This window comes from Peromyscus californicus, unplaced genomic scaffold, assembly GCF_007827085.1.
Source record: "Peromyscus californicus insignis strain IS unplaced genomic scaffold, ASM782708v3 Scaffold_9__1_contigs__length_137607984, whole genome shotgun sequence".
NCBI classification, from domain to species: Eukaryota; Metazoa; Chordata; class Mammalia; order Rodentia; family Cricetidae; genus Peromyscus; species Peromyscus californicus.
The window spans coordinates 102,020,107-102,041,929 of NW_026294617.1; positions in this window are offsets into that span (position 1 = coordinate 102,020,107).

The window sequence follows — 21,823 nt, forward strand, 5'->3', positions numbered from 1 at the left end:
CAGATGATTTTCCTAAGTGACAGAAGCAAGTAGAGCATATTGGTGTTAGTGAACCAGCACTTTGCAAGAACAAGCAATTAAGCAAGCCTAGACTCTCTGCACCTGTGGCAGTACAAGTTCCAAATTCATTAAGCAGGCGTCTGTATCCAGAAGGAAGTCTGTTAATTGTGTATATGCTATCAACACCAAAACTCATTTATGTTTTGCTACAGTAAATAGCAGAAGAAAGATTTTCATGCCAAGTAGCTTTAGCTACCAAGTTTTCTTGTTCTTTTGTTTTTAATCTTCCCTAATTCATCCAGAACTTTGTTAGGTTAAATGAAGCAATTTCCAACATCATACACAGTTTTCAGAGACAATCTACCAGCATTTATTTTTCATGCTGATGTATTTGAAATTCTAATTATAGTGAGGAATTTTTGTCTGAAAAAGTAAGTGTGTAGAAACCTCCTAGCCAGGGACCCTGTAGCCTATTCAACTGGCAGAGACATGGGGAACCTAGCTGGCATCCCTGTCACTGTCACTCCTGTGGTCAAACTCCTGTGATCCAAACCCTGGTCACCCTGCAGCATATTGTTAAGATCTTGACCTCCCCCCAATCCATCTCTCTTCCAAAGGAAAGTGCCAGATCACAGACCCTAGCACGTGTCCTCTAGTGTATCTACCCAAATCAGAGAGGCAGGTAAACTACCTTTTCTCACTTTAATATTCCTGATGCCTACCACATATACTCTAGTTGATCCACAGCTGCTTGCAACCAAATCTATGCTCCAGGCTCAGCCTGGTCTGCAGTACTCAACCTACCATGTCCACATCAAACACAAAATCAATAAAAGAAATCCACATACCCTGATACCATCTCAAAAACAAGACTATCAAGAGAGTATGCCCCCACTTCCCTAAATCTACTAGAACTTTAGAAATGTTCTTTAACAAGAATTACCTAGATGAACTACAGGACACAGAACTTAAAAGATAACAATAAAATTTATCAAATATGCAAAGAGTTTAAAGATTACACAAACAAACAGGTCAATTAAAACTTTAAAAGAATGAACATATTCCTGAAGTCTGTCCATATAAACACAACATAAGGCTGAATGGAATGATGAAAACAAGATTTGAAAACAATTAAACGAAGAGAAATATTGAAGAGAACTTGAGGTGAAATGAGATGGAATTGAGAGCTTAATCAACAAAATTAGAAAAACTCAGGAATAGAAAACAAGTAGAACGAAGCAAGTAGATGCCATAACAACAGGAGTTTAAAATACATGGAGGAATAAGACCTCACAAGCAAAGAATGTGGAAAACAAACAAACAAGCAAACACAACACTCAAGAAAGGAACATGCAGAGTCTGGTGGACTCTAAGATAAGTCATTGAATTATAGGTACAGATGAAGGAAAGAATCACAGGGCAATAGCATAAACTAGACCTTCAAGATCATAGAATAAAACATTTCCAAATATAGGTCAGACATACCATTCCAGTATAAGAAGCACACAAAACAACAAAGTTGGAAAATGAACTCATCACTGCCAAATATAACTTCAAATATACAGAACAAAGAAAGTATATTAAAAGCATCAGGCAAAAAAAAGTCATATAAAAGAAAATCCATCATAATAACTAGTGATTTCTGCTTGGAAACTCTGACTGTCTGAAGAGCATGGAGCAACATATTCCAGTCTCAAAAAAAAATCCCCTCAAGATGCCAACCTAGGCTACTGTATATAACAGAGATATTTGTCATTCTGTTATAGCTGAATGAGAAAGAAAAACTTTCCAAAAACTGGCTAAAATAATTCATTCATACCAAATCAACACTGCATATAATACTGGAACCAATTTTTTGGATTGAAGAAAGAAAGAACATAGCCAAAACATGATAGAAAGAAAACAAAAGAAAGTATAATTACTGGAACATAAAATATTGCTAAGAATGCAAATAGCAAGAAAACAAAATGACAGCCAACTAACACTCATTGTTCAATAATAACATTTAATGGTAATGTCTTCAACTCGCAAGTCAAAAAACAAACATGTTCACTGGAAGAAACACAGTTGTTACTGGAAACATTATATTGAACAAGTATTCAGATTACTATTTATTCCTTACTGACTTGTAGATAAACTAAACAGACATATGCTGGAAATTTCAATAGTCATATGGCCATTCTGTAAAACAAAAGAAAGCCGAGGTGAACAAAGAACTCTGATTCAGAGTAGCCTCAATGGAATTAAAATATCTAGAAAAAAACTGAACCAAAGTGATAAAAGACCTCTACAACACAAACATTAAATCCCAAAAACAGAGAATGAAGAAAACAATAAGAAAAAAAAAAGACACCTCCCATCACACTAATGGATTGTCAGAATTATTACTGTGATAAATACCATTCTGCAAATAGAAATTTATAGATCAACACAATCTCAAACAATATCTCTACAATATTCTTCCTAGGAAAAAGTCCTAAAATTAATATGGAACAAAACAGATACCAAATATCCAAAGCAATCCCTAACAAAACCAAAACAAAAATAGTATAGCAATGGCACAAAACAGACATACAGACTAATGGAATATAATAAAACACTAATACATGAGTACTAGTAGTTATAAGTGACTGATATTTAACAATTATAAAGTCATACCCTGGAGAAAAGATAGTATCTTCAACATATAGTGCTAAAGAATTCTGAATGCTCACATGGAGAAGAATAAACACATGCCCATCATCCTCTACAAAAATCAACTACAAATGGACCAAAATTATCAATGTGAAGCCTGAAATGCTGAAACTGCTAGACTCACGAACATATAGATAGTATCCTACAAGATTCAGGTATAAGAATGGAATTTCTAAATTGTAGTCCATTTGTCAGGGATAATAGCAAACAACTGACAAGTAGGACCTCATAAAACTAAAATGCTTCTATACAGCTGAGGACCAATAAATCGAGTGAAGAGGAAGTTCACTGAGTGGGAGAGAATTGTGCCAGCTACATATCTGACAGGGAATTAATATCCAGACTGTATAAAGAACTCAAATTCTCCAGAGTGGCTACACCCAATTTGAAATCACACCGACAGCCACTCTGGAAATTTGCATGGAGAATTCTCAAACAGCTAAAAATAAATCTACCATGTGATCCAGCCATACCACACCTTAGCATATGCTTGAAGGACTCCAAGTTCTACTACACAGATAATTATTCAGCCATGTCCAGTGCTGTTACACTCACAATAGCCAGAATATGGAAACAACTTAAATGTCCTAGGTTGTAGATAACAAAATTGTGTTCCATGTATATAATAAAATACTATTCAGTTATAAAGAAATGTGAAATAAAACTGCAAGGAAGTGGATAAAACTAGCAAATGTTATACTGAGTGAGGTCACCTGGACACAAGATTATATGTCCTCACTCTTTTGTAATTCTTAGCTATAAACCTTCAGATGTGAGTACACAATCTGGATAACTATGCAAACCATTAAAGGATAAGAGTATCACAGGGGCAGGGATCCCTAGAAAAGGGAATATCAGAATACAAATGATATGAAGGGGGAAATGTGAAAAATGGGGAGGGAAATTCAATGGTGAAAAAAGAGAAAGGTCAAAAAACAGAAGGAGGGTGAGGGAATTTTCAGTAAAGTACTAGCAAGTAAAAACTAATCATACATTAAAAATTTCAATCTCCACCATCAAGTGGCATTTATTTGAGGAATACAAGAATAGTTCAATATATGGAAATCTGTGAATGCAATATCACATCAACAAAATAAAATAAAAAGCTGATGGTAATTTTAGCATATACAGACAAATTCACTGCTGTGGGATGTTCTGTATGGCAAATGTGTTGCTCTGATTGGTCAATAAATACAACACTGTTTGGCCAGTGGCCAGGCAGGAAGTATAGGCGGGACAAGGAGGAGGATAAAGCTGGGAAGTGGAAGGCTGAGTCAGAGAGACACTGCCAGCCGCCACGATGACAAACAGCATGTGAAGATGCCGGTAAGCCGTGAGCCATGTGGCAAGGTATAGATGAATGGAAATGGATTAATTTAAGCTGTAAGAATAGCTAGCAAGAAGCCTGCCACAGCCATACAGTTTGTAACCAATGTAAGTCTCTGTGTTTACTTGGTTGGGTCTGACGGCTGTGGGACTGGCAGGTAAGAGAGATTTGTCCTGACTGTGGGCCAGGCAGGAAAACTCTAGCTACAATTCACTATTTCTTACTTATTAAAATAAGCAACAAACAAAGTATAGAAAACTGGACACAATAAAGGCTACATAGCATTAGCATGTAGTCAATATCATAAAGAATGTGATAAATATGCAACAATTTCTTTTAGGGGCCATGCGAAGGAACCAACAGGCATCATTGAAACTCATGGAACCCAGATGGTTGGTTGGCAAAGCCATACCTGAGTCAGCATTAAGGGAGGCAAAGGGCCAGGGACTACATGTCCTGAGACCTCATGCTACTAATTGAGCATAGCTCTGATTGCTATTTTCATGGTCATCACATCCCTTATAATCTATGGGTTGTCTGAAAACTCTCACAGGGCTTCTAGTCCCTCACTGGGCAGTGCTACTGGTACTTAGAATAATAATGACTGACTTTTTCCAAGTATTGCTGCTGGAACAGTTTTATGACTCAGCCACCACCCTTATAATGAATTTAGACATGAAGATTGTTAGTAAGGATAGGTTAAGATGTGTTTGATAATGGCTTTTGAGGTAGAAAATCATTGGGAACAATTTAAATTTTGGAAAGGCACATGGTTGAATGAGGAACTTGTTGATGTCAAGAATCAAAAACAATGACCACCTGGCTATTTCTGGCTGGCATATCTTTCTTGCTAGGATAGGTTGGTGATCAAAGGTGATGATTAATTCCTTGTACCTGTGTCTGCCCTCAGCTTCCTGATATTAAAAAAACAAACAAACAAACCAAAAACTGTTGATGATTGGGTGTGCAACCTGAGAATTTAAAATAGAGCTGACTGGTTGTTTTTCATATATAAATGTTTAGATTTGTGATTTCTTTAAAATTTTTTATAAGATTACCTTTTGAGACAAATAATATAATTGGTTCTTTCTTTGTAACTATAAAATGCAGCCTGCCAGCAAAAGAATTGGCTGAGAAAAACACCTTGCTTGATACACTCTGTTAATCTATAGCAAGTTGCTTGGGTATGAATGTACGTAGGTCTTTGGCACAACTTGTTTTTTACCTGTAATATGTAAAATGTTTGATCATGTAAGGAATTTAGAAAACATGCTGCTTTTTAAGCTATAAGGGAAAAAATAAAGTTACCTAGAAGGAAGACATCTAGAGGGACAGAAGAGAAACATCAGGGTAGAAGAACAGAACAAAAAAGGAATAGGGTAGAACACACAACATAAGGAATAATAAAATGAAGAACTAAGCTTTGGCCCTCAGAAAAGTCCTCATGTGTCTGTTTGTCCAGTACTTCACCTGCTCTGCATCGCCTCTTCAGTTTCTCTGACCTGCTGAAGGCTTGCCATTCATCAGCACCCTAGGTGAGATCCTGATGGAGATTGTGTGTGTGTGTGTGTGTGTGTGTGTGTGTGTGTGTGTGTGTGTGTGTGTGTGTGTTTCCCTTTTTCACTGGCTCCAGAGATTTAAGGTTTACTTTCTCAGATAGAGAAGTCAAGTTGAATGATTATTCCACAACTCCGTGGATCCCCCTCAATCCCTGAGCTGCTGAAGGCCAGTCCTCACAACAGCAATAAATTTCTTCTATGATCTGAAACAAGAAAGGGATGTCTATTTTTACTATTCTTCTTCAAAACAGTAATAAAAATCTAATTCAGTGAAGATCTGGAAGAGAAAAAAAAATTTAAACGCCATCATATGGGTCCCTAGTTGAGTGTGGCTTACAGTTAATGGCACTTCATAGAGAGCACCTTCTGAAACAAAGAATAAATCCAAAAACACAGGAATTTATGAGAAAGCACTCAAGGATGGGAAATAAGAATAAAATGCTTTGAGAAGTAGTTATACATGGAAAGAAGAAGAAACCTAGTGCCAAAGGCCTGGGCTGCTTGTAGTTTTCCTGGAAGTAGGCATGAAACTGATCTGCTCAGGATGAGGGAAACATTCAGTGCCAAGACTGAAATTCACTATCTTGGGCCAACTGAGGAAGGAATAACCACATTTACTACTATCAGCTTCAGTCTTGTGATAATCTAAAGGCAATTCGGAGTAGCCCAAAGCTCAGAACTGTGCTAATGCAATTTATTACTACACCCTTAACTCTTAACTTTGAATCAGCTGTGAACTGTCTTGGTGGTTCATTTTTAGTTGGGAAGTTGTGTGCACCAAACTCTTGATTCATTTTATGCAGCAGTCATCAGGTTGGAAATGTGAAGATGCCGCCTTGAGAATCCAGCCACTCTCTATAATCAACTAACTCTAACTCACAACTCAAGTGATTATCCATACTTTAGATTATATTGTATTCTACTGCTTAAATTATTAACCAGGATTTGTGTATCCATTCTCTTTATATAGAATTTCTTAATCACATCTCCATTTTGGTAGCTGCAACTAAAGCTGCAATAATCATGTATACATAGGTACCTGTTTGAACATAAATTTGTATCTGCTTTTGGTAATACTACGGCATATGATTATTCAAACATGAGATGATGCAATGCTTAGTTTCAAGAAAATTGACAAATTGTTTCACAAAATAATTTTAAAAATGTTTCAATTCTATTGGCAATAACATGAATTCCTATTGAGTCACATGCATGCCAGCATCTGGTCTTACAGGTATTCTGAACCATTCTAATGTTGTGAATTGACATAACATTATTGGAGAGTTTTCTTTTGCTGTGGATATCGCTGCTCTGTATAAATAAAATGCTGATTGACCAGTAGCCAGGTAGGAAGTATAGGCAGGACAAGCAGAGAAGAGAATTCTGGGAAGTGGAAGGCTGAGGCAGAGAGACACTACCAGCTGCCACCATGACAAGGAAGAAATAAGGTACCGGTAAGCCATGAGCTATGTGGCAAAGTATAGATTAATAGAAATGGGTTAATTTAAGATATAAGAACAGTTAACAAGAAGCCTGAGCCATTAGACCAAACAGTTTAAATAATATAAGTGTCTGTGTGTTTATTTTATAAGTGGGCTGTCGGACTGCCGGAACTTGGCGGGACCAGAGAGAAAACTCTCTAGCTACATTCTTTTCTCTGATGTATGTGATGGGGTACATATTTGCCATGTAAATGTCTTTTTAGCTAAATGTTTTTGCATAACTTTAACACTGTTTTTTGTTTGTTTGTTTTGTTCTGATTTGTTTTTGAGACTGAGTTTCTCTGTGTTGTTTTGGTGCCTGTCCTGGATCTTGCTCTGTAGACCACCAGGCTGACCTCGAACTCACAGAGATCTGCCTGGCTCTGCCTCCCAAGTGCTGAGATTAAAGGTGTGTGCCACCGCTGCCTGGCCATCTTTAACACTGTTAATAAGACCTTTTCCATATTGTTAAAAATTAATAGATCTTATCGATTTTGAGTAAACCCATATTTCAGATGCATATTTTGCAAATCTTTTATCTGTTTGTGGCTTGTCTTTTCATTTTCTTAACATTGTCTTTCAGAATAGATATACTTAATTCAAGCGAAATCCAGCTCAAATTTTCTTTGCACAAATCATGATTCTTTTGATGCATCCAGAAGTCCATTATTTCAACTTAGCAAGGTACTATGGAGCCCACTGTCTTGCCTTCCTACATGCTAAAGCTTAACCTGTAGGAGAGTTGCTGAAACTTTATGGTCCATCAATAGTGTCTTTGATTGAGATGAATAGGGGATTGTGAATATTGATCTTGATGAACAAGTCCTGGTTGATGCTGGCTCTGACTTCATTCATCTACTACTTCACTTCTACCAAGAAGAAAGTTTATAACTTTCTTGCAAGTTCTGGAGGCCACTGTCCAAATATGGTTGTTATGGAATATTAGTTGACAAAGTATTACAATCATTTGTGCTATGGGATATTTGTTTAATGATGCAAAGATGTGTTGCCTTCTTTTATGTTGCATTTGTTCAACTCTGTGAAGCTGTGTTACTTTGCCTGCCTGGAATACCTGATTGGTCTAATAAAGAGCAGAACAGCCAATAGCTAGGCAGGAGAGGGATAGGCAGAGCTGCCAGGCAGAGAGAATAAATAAGAGGAGGAAAAAGGGAGGAGTGAGAAAAAGGAGGAGAGGAGGATGCCAGGGGCCAGCCGCCTAGCTACACAACAAGACACATAATAAGAAGGAAAGAAAGCTACACAGAAATAGAGGAAGATAAAAGCCCAGAGGCAAAGGGTCAACAGGATAATTTAAGTTAAAAAAAGCTGGCTAGAAACAAGTCAAGCTAAGGCCAGGCAATCATAAATAAGAGTAAGATTCCATGTGGCTATTTGGGAACTGGGTGGCAGGCCACCAATGAGTAAAGAACAAAGAGTAACAAGTAAAAAATCCAATGACATATGGTGGTCAGCAGGGAGAATGTGGTACCTCAATGCACTATCTAGTCTGACTAAACTTAGCAAAGGCAAAACTGTTGTCAAGCAAAACAGAGCTCCTGTGAAACCCCTACAGAGCCTAACAATTTTCATTCAGCTAGAATTCCATCTTAGGTACAAAGACAAAACTATCAACCAGGTACCATCTTGACAGATTCTAGAGGACACTATTGCTACAGCACTAACTTTGACCCAATTTTCATCCAGTAGTAAGTTTGTTCAGCTTCTACAATTTTATATACTTTCTGCCATTACCATAGTTGTTGGTATCTAGCTTTAATTCCTTGTGGTCAGATAAGATTCTGGGTGTAATTTCAGTTTTTCTATATTTGGTGAGACTTGCTTTGTGTCCTGACTTGTGGTCAATTATGGGGAAAGTTACATGAGCTGCTAAAGAGAGATTTTGTTTTACAGTGTTTGAGTGGAATGTTCTGTAGATGTCAGTTATAACCATTAACAAGGTTATTTAACTTCAGCGTTTCTTTTTCAGTTTTTGTCTACATGACCTTCCCATCGACAAGAGTGAGGTTTTGAAGCCACCCACTGTCACTGTGCTAGAAACAATGTGTGATTTTAGCTGTAGTGGTGTTTCTTTTATGAAACTGGGTACACATACATTTGGTGCACAAATGTTTAGAATTGCAATATCCTCTTGGTAGATGTTTCTTTTAATGAGTATTATTGTCATATTTATCATTTCTGTTAGTCGTGACTCGAAGCTAATTTTTCAACTATTAAAATAATTACATCTGATTGATTAGGTCCATTTCTTGAAATAAATATATTTTCCCATTCTTTCACTCTAAGGTGAACTCTGCCTTTAATGGTGAGGTGTGTTTCTCAGATGCAGTAATACATTGGATCTTGTTTTCTAATACAGTCTGTTAGGATTTTCTTTTTCCACAATTCCCTCTTCCTCACCGATTGCAGGCTCCCCCACTCATCCATTACTCTATATTCCATTTCCCTTTCCTAACAAGATCTATCTCTTCCCTTTAGTCACTTACTCTATGCTTACCTCTGTAGTTCGAGGGATTGTAGTTTGACTGACTTAACACTGACTTATCAGCTGACTTGACAGCTAATATTCATGTATAATTGAATACATATCACATTTGCCTGTATATGGGTTTGAGATACCTCACACAGAATAACTTTTATCTAGTTACATCCATTTGTCTGCAAATTTCATGATGTAATTTTTTTAAACAGTTGAACAATATTTTATTGTGTAAATGCACCACATTTTCCTTATCCATTCTTCTGTTGAGGGGCATCTAGGTTGTTTCCAATTTTGGGCTATTGTGAAGATGGCAGCAATGAACATAGTAGAGCAAGTATCTCTGTGGTAGGATATAGCATCCTTTGTGTATATGGCCAAGAGTGGTATAAATAAATCATGAGATACTTCGATTCCCATCCACCTGAGGAACCACCACACTAATTTTCATGGTGATTGTCCAAGTTTGATGGATGAGTACTCTCCTTATTCCAATACTCACCAGCATGAGCTGTCATTTGTTTCGTTTATATTAACCATTTTGACACATGTAAAATGAAATCTCAAAAATAGTTTTTATTTGCATTTCCCTGATGGTTAAGGGTGTTAAACATTTCTTTAAGTGCTTCTCAGCAATTTGAGTTACCTCTGCTAAGAATTATTTTTTAGATATGTACTATATTCTAATTGGGTTATTTTTTTCTTGACATCTTCTTGAGTTCCTTATATTTTTAATATTAGCATTATCGAATGGGTAGTTGGGAAAATCTTTTCCCATTCTGTAGCCTTCCTCTTTGCCCAAATGATGAAACCTTTTGCTATGCAAAAGTTTCTAAATTTCATTAGGTCTCATTTACTAATTGTTGATTTTAGTTATTATGCTAATGGTGTTCTATTCAGAAAGTCTTTTCCTTTGCCAATGAGTTCATGACAAGTCCCAATTTTCTCTTCTATCAGGAAAAGTGTGTCTGGTTTTGTGTTGAGATCTTTGATCCATTTGGAGTTGAGTTTTGAACAGGGTGCTAAGCATGGATCTGTTTGCATTCTTCTACATACAGACATCCAGTGTGTTTCTAGTACAATTTATTGATGATGCTTTCTTTCCAGTGTGTATTTCTGGCTTGTTTATGAAAGAATATCAAGTGTCCATAGATGGGTGGATTTGTGTCAGGGTCTTAAATTCTATTCCACTGATCAACAAGTCTGTTTTGTGCCAATACCATGCTGTTTCTATTACTATAGCTTTGTAGGACAACTTACAAACTAAGGTGGTGACACCTCTACTAGTTCTTTTATTATTTAAGTTTGTTTTAGGTAGCCTTGAGTGGGTTTTGTGTGCTTTTTGTTGTTGCTGTGTGTGTCTCTATATGAAGCTGAAAATTTTCCTTTCAAGATTTGTGAAGAATTATGTTGGAATTTTAGTGGGGATTGGATCCAATCTGTAGATTATTTTTGGTAGGATAGCTCTTTTTATTGTTAATGCTACTGATCCATAAACATGGGTGATCTTTCCAACTCCTGGTATCTTTTTTTAAATGTCTTTCTTCGGTTACTTAAAGTTTTTGATACTCCAAGGTATTTTATATTGTTTCAGACTAGTGTGAAAGGTATTGTTTCCTTTGTTTCTTTATTAGACCATTTGTCATTTGCACATAGGAGAGCTACCAACTTTTTTCAGTTTATCTTGTATCCAGCTACTTTGCTGAAAATGTTTATCAGCTTTAAGAGTTTGCTGGTATAGTTTTAGGGTCACTTACATATTATACTATCATGTGCAAATAAAGATACTTCGTCTCTTTCTTTTCTACTTTGTATTCCTTTGATGGGGATATAAAGTAAAAGAGACTTCAGTCCTCTTATTTTTCAAGCTAATACAGTAAGTACTATATTGAATAGGTACAGATAGTGGACAACATTGTCATGTTCCTGATTTTAGGGGAATTGCTTTAAGTTTCTCTTCATTTAAATTGATGTTGGCTGTAGCTACAGCCTTGTTATCAACTGACTTTATTATGTTGAGATATGTTCCTTTCATCCCTAATCTCTCTTGGGCTTTTATACTGAAGGAGTGTTGGATTATATCAGAGGCCTGTTTTGCATCTAATGAGATGATCATGTATTATTTTTGTCTTTCTGTTTGCTTATATGGTGGATTACATTTATCAGTTTAGGTACACTGAACCAGCCCTGCATCTCTAGAATGAAGCCTAGTTGATCATGGAGGACATAAGACATATTGGTCTGTAATTCTCTTTATTTGTTGGATATTTGTGTGGTTTAGGTGTCATGGTAACTGTGGTGTCAGAAAATGAATTAGACAATCTTCATTCTGTTTTACCTGGTGTAATAATTGAGGAGTGTTGGAAATAACTCTTATTTAGACGTTTGGTAGAATTCTGTGATAAAACCATCTGACCCTGGGCATTTTTGTTTTTGCTTTTTGTTTTGTTTGTTTGTTTGTTTGTTTTTGACTTAATGACTACTTCTCTTTCACTAGGTCTTATATGACTATTTAAATTGCTTATCTGATCTTGATTTAACTTTGGTATGTTATATAGATCAAGAAACTTATCCATTTCTGTTAGATGTCCCAATTTGGTGCAGTACAGGTTTTTAAAGTATGTCCTTATGGTTGTCTGCATTTCCTCAGTGTCTGTTGTTATGTTTCTCTTTTCATTTCTAGTTGTTAGTTTGGATATCCTTTGTCTGCCTTTTAGTTAAATTGGATAAGGGTTTGTTGATCTTATTGATTTTATCAAAGCACCAACTCTTTGTTTCATTAATTCTTTGTATGGTTTTGTGGTTGTCAGTCTATTCCTTTTTGGTGTTATTTTTTTTTTCTTTTTGTTCTACAGCTTTCTGGTGCACCATTAATTTGTCAGTATGAGATCTCTCTATTTTTTTCTTCTTCTTTTTTTAAATGCAGGTAGTTAGTGCAATGAACTTGCCTTTTAGAACTGTATTCATTGTGTCCCATAAGTCTGAATATGTTGACTGTTCATTTTCATTCAGTTCTAGAATGTCTTTGATTTCTTTCTTAATTTATGTCTTTACCCATTTTTTTCATTCAGTAGAGAGTTGTTCAGTTTCCATAAGCTTGGAAGCTTTCTGTTGTCTCTGATATATGGCTTTAATCTGTAGTGGTCGGATGTGATACAGGGTGTTATTTTGATTTTCATGTAGTATGCTTAGATTTGTTTTGTGTCCATGTGTGTGGTCAATTTTGGATAAAGTCCCTTGAGGTACTGAGAAGAAGGCCTATTCATTTTGTTTCATTAACATGTTCTATAAATATCTGTTAGGTACATTTGGTTTATAACTTCAATTAATCTCAGCATTTCTCTGTTTAGATTTTTTTTTCTGGATGAGCTGTCTATTGGCAAAAATGAGTTAATGAAGTCTTCCACTATCAATCTGTGAAAGAGGTATTAAGAAGTCATGCATATATGACAAGTAGCAGATGACCCTGGATTATAGGAGAGGAAAGTAGAATATAAAAATGTCTTGCCCCAAATTTAATATAAATTTATGTAATGGATCTAATTTTCACTAAAATTTAATACAATGATGAATATAGAGATTGCAATATATGCTGATTGTTTGCTTAAAGGGAACAGGACAATATAAATCATATAAAATAGATGATGAAAAAGTATTGCCAGGTAAACAGCAAAAGCTGGCTTAAGCTGGTATCAGAAAAGCTGTAGAAGGATTTTAGATCCTGGGTGGTCAATTCAAGTTGTCATGATACAGGTTTAGTTTAAAAAGCTTCAATAATTGAATCTTTTAGATCCTACATGAACAAATACCTCCTGAGATAAAAATGTCTATAAAATATATAGTGATGGAAAACTTTGGTATATCCTGTTGTGACAGATCTGTAAATCCTGCAAAACAGAAGCACAAAAACATTATTTTTACTTGATATATAAAGCACATTTGGTGTATATTATTGTCTATGATATATGTAAAAGTGTTACAAATCTTTTTTTCTTGGCTCTTTCTGTTGCTTAGTAACAGAGGAATGGGAGAAATGATAAAAATAGGTCACCGCTTAGTGAGGGATTTTCTTGCTTTTTTATATCAAGAAATATCATTTGGGGATAATAATAGACATAAATCATGGGTATTCTGTACACTTCTTTGAAACTACACAAGATCTGTGAGTCCGACTATTTTTTCCATCATCTCAAAACATTTTCCCTTCTTGTGAAATGTTAAAAATATAGTAAGTTGTGCATCTTATGTTTCCATAAATGTTAAAAATTTTTTAATAGCTGATGAGCACTTCATATTATATATGAAATAGAGTGAAGTCATTATTAATTTAGAGGAGCTGCCCATGTTTATGACAGCAATAACTGCTGAGGGACATAAATACTCAAAGGATTAATTGTTTTTCTACAAACAAAACAGGGAATTTATTATTTTGTTAAATATTTGATTTTATGCTAATGGTTGATGTAAATATCTAGGGCATTTACTTCAGACTGATTTATATAACCACTCTGCAGGTGTGCTACATTAATTACAATCACATTTGTTTAGTAATATTCTAATTGCATGTTTGTTTATATAACAGTTAAATCTAAAACAATTAGAATTTCTTTCCTTAGTCCTTAGATAAAATCTGACTTGTTTTCCTTAATGAAACAGAATGATTTGGTTCCATTTTTTTTTTTTTTATGGATCCTAGCTATGAACATTTAGGTTTGTGTATATAACCCATTTACAAAGCATGGATGATAATGCTCCCCCTAAGGGTCACAGTCTACCTAACAAAAATGCAGTGCCCCAAATGGAACATTTATCTTTATGCGTTTGACAGAGAATTCCAAGAGTCTTCCAAAACAATACAGGCTATTGACGTTGTCCTTGATTGCCCCCTGAATTCCATGGTAAAACCCTATTACTGAAGATGCCACACACTTTAGTCACAGAACATTGAAGAATTGAGCTGGAACTGATTCCGAAGCCTATTCCCTCAGGACTAACTCTCAGAGTATCTGGAGGTGCTGCCGAAGCTGCCAAAGGAGAAAAGCAATTAAAAGCCCCATCCAGCTGTAAAGCCTGCAATGTACAGCAGTGATCACCTCAGCAATATGAATCCAATGGTGTAAGAGTAGCACTTTTATCTTATAGTTAACCAGCAGCTGTCTAACTGGAATAAAGCCCTGCTCGATAGGAGGAAATCCATGCCTGTCCATGCCTGTTACTGTAGGTCTAGCCAGCTCTCTGTGGCTGAAGTGGCCATAGACTCTAGAGGAAAACCTACTAGTGTCATTTTCATAAACTAATATAATTTCTAAATGTATTCTAATACTTATCTTTATACCCACAGATACGTTTAGCTTTCAAACCTTCTTCAAAGAAGCTTCATTTTGCAAAAGATGGAGATGATTACAGAGCTCCACAACTGGTCCAAATGCAGAGTTCAACTGATCATGGCATGGCTAGCCCCAGCTGATACGTTCACAACACAATTCCTACACCCAAGAGTTGGTAATGTATCTGAAAGGGGACAGAAAGATTGTAACAACCAAAGGACCAGGACATATGTTACTACTTATTATTTTATAGAAATGACAATGAGGATGCACTGGTGAAATCTCAACAATTTAATCACTAAAATATAATCTGAATAATAATGTCAGGTGATGCAATAATGTAAATAGGGGGAAATTTACAAGGTCCAACTCCTTGATTACTAGCTGTAGGCAACCAAAGGTTGCTGAGAGAAGGAGAGTCAGTTTTCTCCAGGATGAGTTCCCTGATCAGTTATCCAGTCTGAAGTGGTCAGCTCAAAACACATGTACACACAAAAAGCAAGAAATGCATTCTCAGTAAGATCTTTTTCTGTCTCTGTCTCTCTGTTCTCTCCCTCTGTGGCTTTGTTTTTTCTCTGTCTCGTCTGCGTGTGTGTGTGTGTGTGTGTGTGTGTGTGTGTGTGTGTGTGTGTGTGCGTGTGCGCACACGTGCATGCATGCACATGCACACATGTGTGTGAAATTAAAGACGCCAAGCAATTGAAAGGGTATGGGAAGTACATGGGAGGAACTGGATGGTGGGAAATGACTTACAGTACTCATGCAAGATTCTCAAAAAAATAAAGTTAAATTAAAATAAAGAAAAAGTATGGATTAGATTTCTGTTAGGATACCCAGATTACAATGGTACACTATATGTGTACGTATTACTATGATAGTTACTGTTTATTTTACCATTGTTACTATTATTGTTATTCTTTCTTTCTTTGTGTGTGTGTGTGTGTGTGTGTGTGTGTGTGTGTCCCTGTGGTTTGTAACATTTGTGAGAATGGGCAGAGGTTGCTGTGACACACATGTGGTGGTCAGAGTACAACTTTTGAGTGCGGTGTCAGTGATGCTGTGTACTACAGGAGCTCTGGCTCTATAGCTTTGGGGCAGTTTTCCTGTATTTGTTCCTTCCTCACCAAAGAGGTGGTGGATTGCATGTGCTTGCCACCCCATCGAGCATTTCATATGAGTTTTGGGGGACATCTATTTTACCTACTGAGCAATCTTTTAGCCTCTAAAGTACATGTTGGAAAGGCTGAAATTATGTTGACTTCAGGAAACAAAAGAGAAAACAATACTAAAGTAAATGTTCAAACGAAGTGAACTGTACTATGGAGAAATTGTATGGATTTTAATATTTTTTTAGGAAAACTTATCCCAATGTATCCTAGGGATAAAATTAAAGTCTGGAAAATTTCATGTTGTAGTTGGCAACAAAGCTAAGAGGCTCAAGAACTGATTAAAAACATAAGGACATATTTTAGTAATGAGATTTAAAAATGGAAAGTTTTACATGTGTGGGAAGGCAACAATATTATAATAGAAAATGGAAAAGCATAGTACTATAATACAGAAAATTATTCACTTGTTGCCCACAATAGAAACGGTTTATATTTAGGAGTTTGTATTTGTGCTTCCTATAAATGTCGAAATGCATACATGCGGCATGTTCTTTCTCATCTTCTGTTTCTAGATTCATGTATTTTGTTTGGTTTGTTTACCTTATGTTTGTTACATTTTTGTTGCTGTCTGAAAAAAAAATACCATGACCAAGACAACTTTCAGAAGAAAATGAGTTTATTTTGGGTATGTTTCCGGAGGGCTAGTGTCCATAATGGCAGAGAGAGAGAGCATGAGAGCAGACAGCAGGCACGGTGGCAGAAGCAGGCAGCTAAATCTCACGTTGTGAATTGCTGGCATGAAGCAGAGATTGTGCGTGTGTGTGTGTGTGTGTGTGTGTGTGTGTGTGTGTGTGTGTGTGTGTCTCAAATCTTTCAACTCTTTTTTTTTTAAAACAGATCCTGCCACAAGTTTATTTGTAACAACAGCAATTGTGTGTAGGTGTGTCACACCAGTCCATCTGTCTGGCAGACAGAAACCTTTTCTATGGGGCCTTCACAGGGGCCTGGGCACCTTTGGGAGCCTGAGCTGGAGCTGAGGCCTCTGCCCTGGTTTGAGCCTTAGGCTTTGGTTGGCCGAGCCTACCACCCTTGGCCATGTAGCTTCTAATCCGCTTCCCAAGCTTGGGGTGAGCGATGAAAGCAAGAAGGCTGAGCTTGTGGCTGGGGCCTTTAGGTATCTTGGGCTTAACCACCTTGGAATTCACAAGGGCCTTGATGGCCTCTGCATGCGCACTCACCTCCTTTGCATTGTTGGCCTGCATCTTCTTCAGGCCTTTCTTTCAACTCTTAAAGCAAACTCTACTGAGATACTTCCTTCAACAAGGCCACAACCTCCTAAACCTCCCCAAACACTATGACCCATTGAATAACAAATACTCAAATACATAATCATTTGGGAGATGTTCTCATTCAAAGCACAGTAAGAGTAGAAAACAAATATAAGTCAGAAAACAGAAAGGAGACTTTTAGGGGAGCACATTTTAAGGGAGAATGAATACTAGATTATAGGTAAAATGAAAGCAGTTAGGTGGAGTATTGGGGGTTGGAAAGACTTCAGGAGGGAGTGTTGTGGGAGTTCGGGGGAAATTAAAGTTGAATAGGACTGATATTAGATATGCATTTTTAGGTGGGAAAGTTGACTGTAAATGCTGCACCAGACGCCTGGACCTTGCCTGAGAAAATCAAGGAAGAGCCTGTCCAGATGGGGCAGACCAGTTACTATTTTCTCAGGCCTGTTAAAGAAAGAATGCCAAGATGTCATGATTGTTCAGTATCATCATTCTGTTTACTGGGAAAGTATTTTATAAAAGTATTTTAATGGAAGGAAGGTGCAATGATTTTTCAAATCTTAAATTGTTTGCTGGTAAACTTAGAGTAAAATTGACAGAGTCACAAAGAATAAGATATATTTAAATGCCTGAGAAATAAAATGATATTCAAAGTCAAATTTCAGTTTTCCTTAACACACAGGAAGTGAAAAAATAAAAGAATGAGTTTGAGTTTGTGTAGTCTTTGTCTCTGAAAAAGAGCACAAGAGAAATATAATGAAATTTACTCATTGTTCAAATGGGTACAAGAATGAATCTAGAATGTGAACAAAGATTGAGGGACTCTACTCACAATGCAGGGATCACGGAAAAGTCACCAAAAATGGCTTTCCTAAAAGTGTAGAATTTACCATGACAATTTCCTTATATATTGTTGTACCTGTTTTTTCCAGTTGTCAGTTGATGTACCAGGCAGGTGAGGCAAAGCCTGTGACCTACATTTGGCCCCATAAATCTCTATGTTTACTTTATGCTTTCCCCAAATGTGAGGAATCACATCTTCTAAAACTCAAAATTATAACAATCCTTTACAGAATACATTAAGAATATCTTCTGTTTCATTAGACATTTCTTTCAAGTTCTTATTCTAGAAATATGCTAGTTCTCTGAACTTTTTCCATAGGAAACCCTAGAAAATAAATGATATTAGCTTAGCTATTAGGTCTCCCTACCCAAAAATGGGATACTGGAAGTGGTATATCAATTCAATATATAAGAAATGTGTTCCTCACCGGGCGGTGGTGGTGCACGCCTTTAATTACAGCACTTGGGAGGCAGAGGCAGGCGGATCTCTGTGAGTTCAAGGCCAGCCTGGTCTACAAAGCAAGTTCCAGGAAAGGCTCAAATCTACACAAAGAAACCCTGTCTCGAAAAACCAAAAAAAGAAAAAAAGAAATGTGTGTTCCTCAGGCAAGTAGTCAGGATAAGTGAGTGGCTAGTGTAGATCCAGTTCCTCTTCCTGGAGAGGGGCAGTCCTGATTCTTGGGTATGAGTGGGTTTTTTCATACAAATTGAGTATTTTCCTAGAGAAGCAGCCAAATGTGCATGGTGGAGATGGTAAATGGACCATGCTGGAGTGGAAGTTCATACATAGAAGAATATTTGGTCAATATAAATTGACATTTGTGGCTTTCAAAAAGAACGGCATAGTGTTAGGTGTGTAGAGAAGAGGAACAAGAAGAAGAATTGGTAAAAGTGTGAATATCATCAAGAACTCTCATTCAAAAACTCTTAAAGAAATACTAAGTAAATTTAGAAGTGCACAGTGTTAGGAGGGTTGAAGCTCTTCAAACCACTGTGAGGAAGGAGTTCAATATGATGAGAACATATTGTGAAAAGTTCTCAAAGAACAGCACCACCAAAAAATTAAAAAAAAAAAATCAAAACAGTGGTTCAGAATCCAGTATGACTACAGTATCAGTTACTTGTATCACAATAAATGACTCTCATTCATATGTAAACTGAATGTGACTTCTACTAGTCATTAAGAAATAGTCAATGCTGCATTTTCCAATCTAGCAACTGCTTATGTTTACTTTTGAAGCAAATATCCTTTAACAGCAATATACTACTTTTATTTAAAATAAGTGTATAGTTTTACATAAAACTTAAGTCCTTTATGTTTATTGTCTCTAAATTTGTTGGACTGGAAAGAAAGAAAGCATATTTTTAAAGAATTTATTTTTAATTATTTGTATAAGTATAGGTCTGTGTGGAGGAGGTATGTGTGCGTAAGTGCAGTGCCTGTGGAAGCCAAAAGAAGATTTCAGAACCCCTGAAGCTGGAGCTACACAAGGTTGTGTGCTGCCTTTGGGAGCTGAGGACTGATTTCAGGTACTGTGCAGGAAAAGTGGTGTGCTGTTGAACTCTATGTCATCTCTCCACCATGGAAGCTACATTTAAAAGTTTCACTCATGGTGTACAAAACAGCATGAGAGGTCATCTTTCCTGGAGAACTCTGCAGCCATATGCACGTGTCTGTATGAGCAAGCCTGGAAAAGGGATTAAAGGATTCTGATCATTCTCACTTTGTTTCTATTTCATAATAACAAGGTGTCATTCTGTGGTTGATCACACTGCATCTTTATTTATACTACTTTATTGTTTGGCAGTTCTCTGATTGAACCTAGGGCTGTGTGCATGCTGGGTTTACTCTACCTCTGAAAAATAATAGTCTCAGAACTTTATTTTGACATTTGATTTTGATATAGGTCCTTGCTAAATTGTCCAGGTCTCACAAAATATGAAACTATAATTTTTAGTTCCAGAAAACAATATTGAAAATTTTAGAATAATATTATTAAAACCACTACTAATTAAGAAAGCATGCTGGCATAACTGGTAGTGGACACTATCCATAATAGTTGTGCCTCTAACTCACTCTGTAGCCCTGGGAGATCCTGAACTTTCTGAGCCTTCTTCTGCTTGGTCCCCCAAGTAGCTGGGCTTCTGACCTCATACACCTGCTACTGATGCTGCTTCCTACCTCAACTCCCTGATGTAAGATCTTGTTATAAATCCTGTGGATATACTGTAAGTTCAACGTATATACTACAATTACAAAGTCTTTACTGACTAAAAAATAATTATGAAATACAGTGATGTTTAAAGCTATAAAGTATGTGCATATTATGAAAAATATTAAAATGTTTTATTTGTAATTTTTATCACAATGTGTTTTTATCACATTCATTCTCCATCCTCAAAATATTCCCAGATCTACATCCTCTTCTTAAACTTCCCAATCTTTTCAACATTGCATCTTTTTTTTTCAGAAGCTTATTAAGACCAATTTGTGCTGACCAAATAGTCTCAGCTTTAGCCTTCCAAGGGAATGTGGTTAATTACTAGGGGGTAAACGTTTAGAGATAACTGACTAGCCCTCTCCTAGCAGCTAACAATTGTCAATCACTCTACAGCTAAAGGGAGATTTCGTGCCCAACTTTCCTCCCCATGTTGGGATTTGTTTTGGCTCAGGCTTACACTTGTCTCATGTATGCTATTACAACGGCTATGAGGTCATCTGTGTGCCTGCCCTGCTGCTTTCAGATGTCACTGCTTCCTTGTAGTCAACCACTGCCTCTTCCCCTTACAGTCTTTCTGACTCTGCTTCCACAGTAATTCCTGAGCCTTGTGTAAAGAGGGTGAGGTACATATGCTCCATCTAGGGATGGGCATTCTGCAGTGTGTGGAAACATATAGATTCAGTAATCACTATCCACTTAGTCTTTACACTAATGACTTACGGGCAATACGTGTAGGTTATAAAATGGGATTTAGAAATTCAATTTCATCTTATTTCACATTGGCAAAACATTATTCAGTGCCATTTTAAAGCATCAACTCTTTTCCTATATTTTATATAAAACATAGGAACAAAGTATAATGGCATATATACATGAAATTCACGATCAAACTTGTTTCTTGTTTGATAACAGCAATAACACAAAGGGACCAAGAACTTAAAGAGTCGACAGACCTGAAATCTCTGCCATATGTGAACGTTCCACACATATGTCGGCCAGTTTCTTGCATGACCAGTTGATTTTGTTACTTGATATGATATTATCTGACACATTAACAGTGTGTCTAATGACATATGCATTATACTACAACAAAGCCTATAGACCTGGAATTCTCCCTAAAGTACACAGTCAATTTTAGGCCTCTAATTCTGCTTCACAAAATAAAAATCTAGATTTTCTAGCTCTAGAAAACAATATTGCAAAATTTTATAGTACTGATATTGGACTCACTGTTTATTTAAAAACACAGATGTGTTTCGTATTGGATACTGTGGTGGTATTCTGTTCCCCGAAATATTGTGCACCCTAATAAACTTATCTGGGGTCAGAGACAGCACAGCCACAATATTAAACATAGAAGATAGGCAGTGGTAGCACACACCTTTAATTCTAGCATTCCAGAGGCAGAAATCCATCTGTTCAAGGATACAGCCAAGCATAGTGACTCATGCCTTTAATCCCAGAAAGCAAGCCTT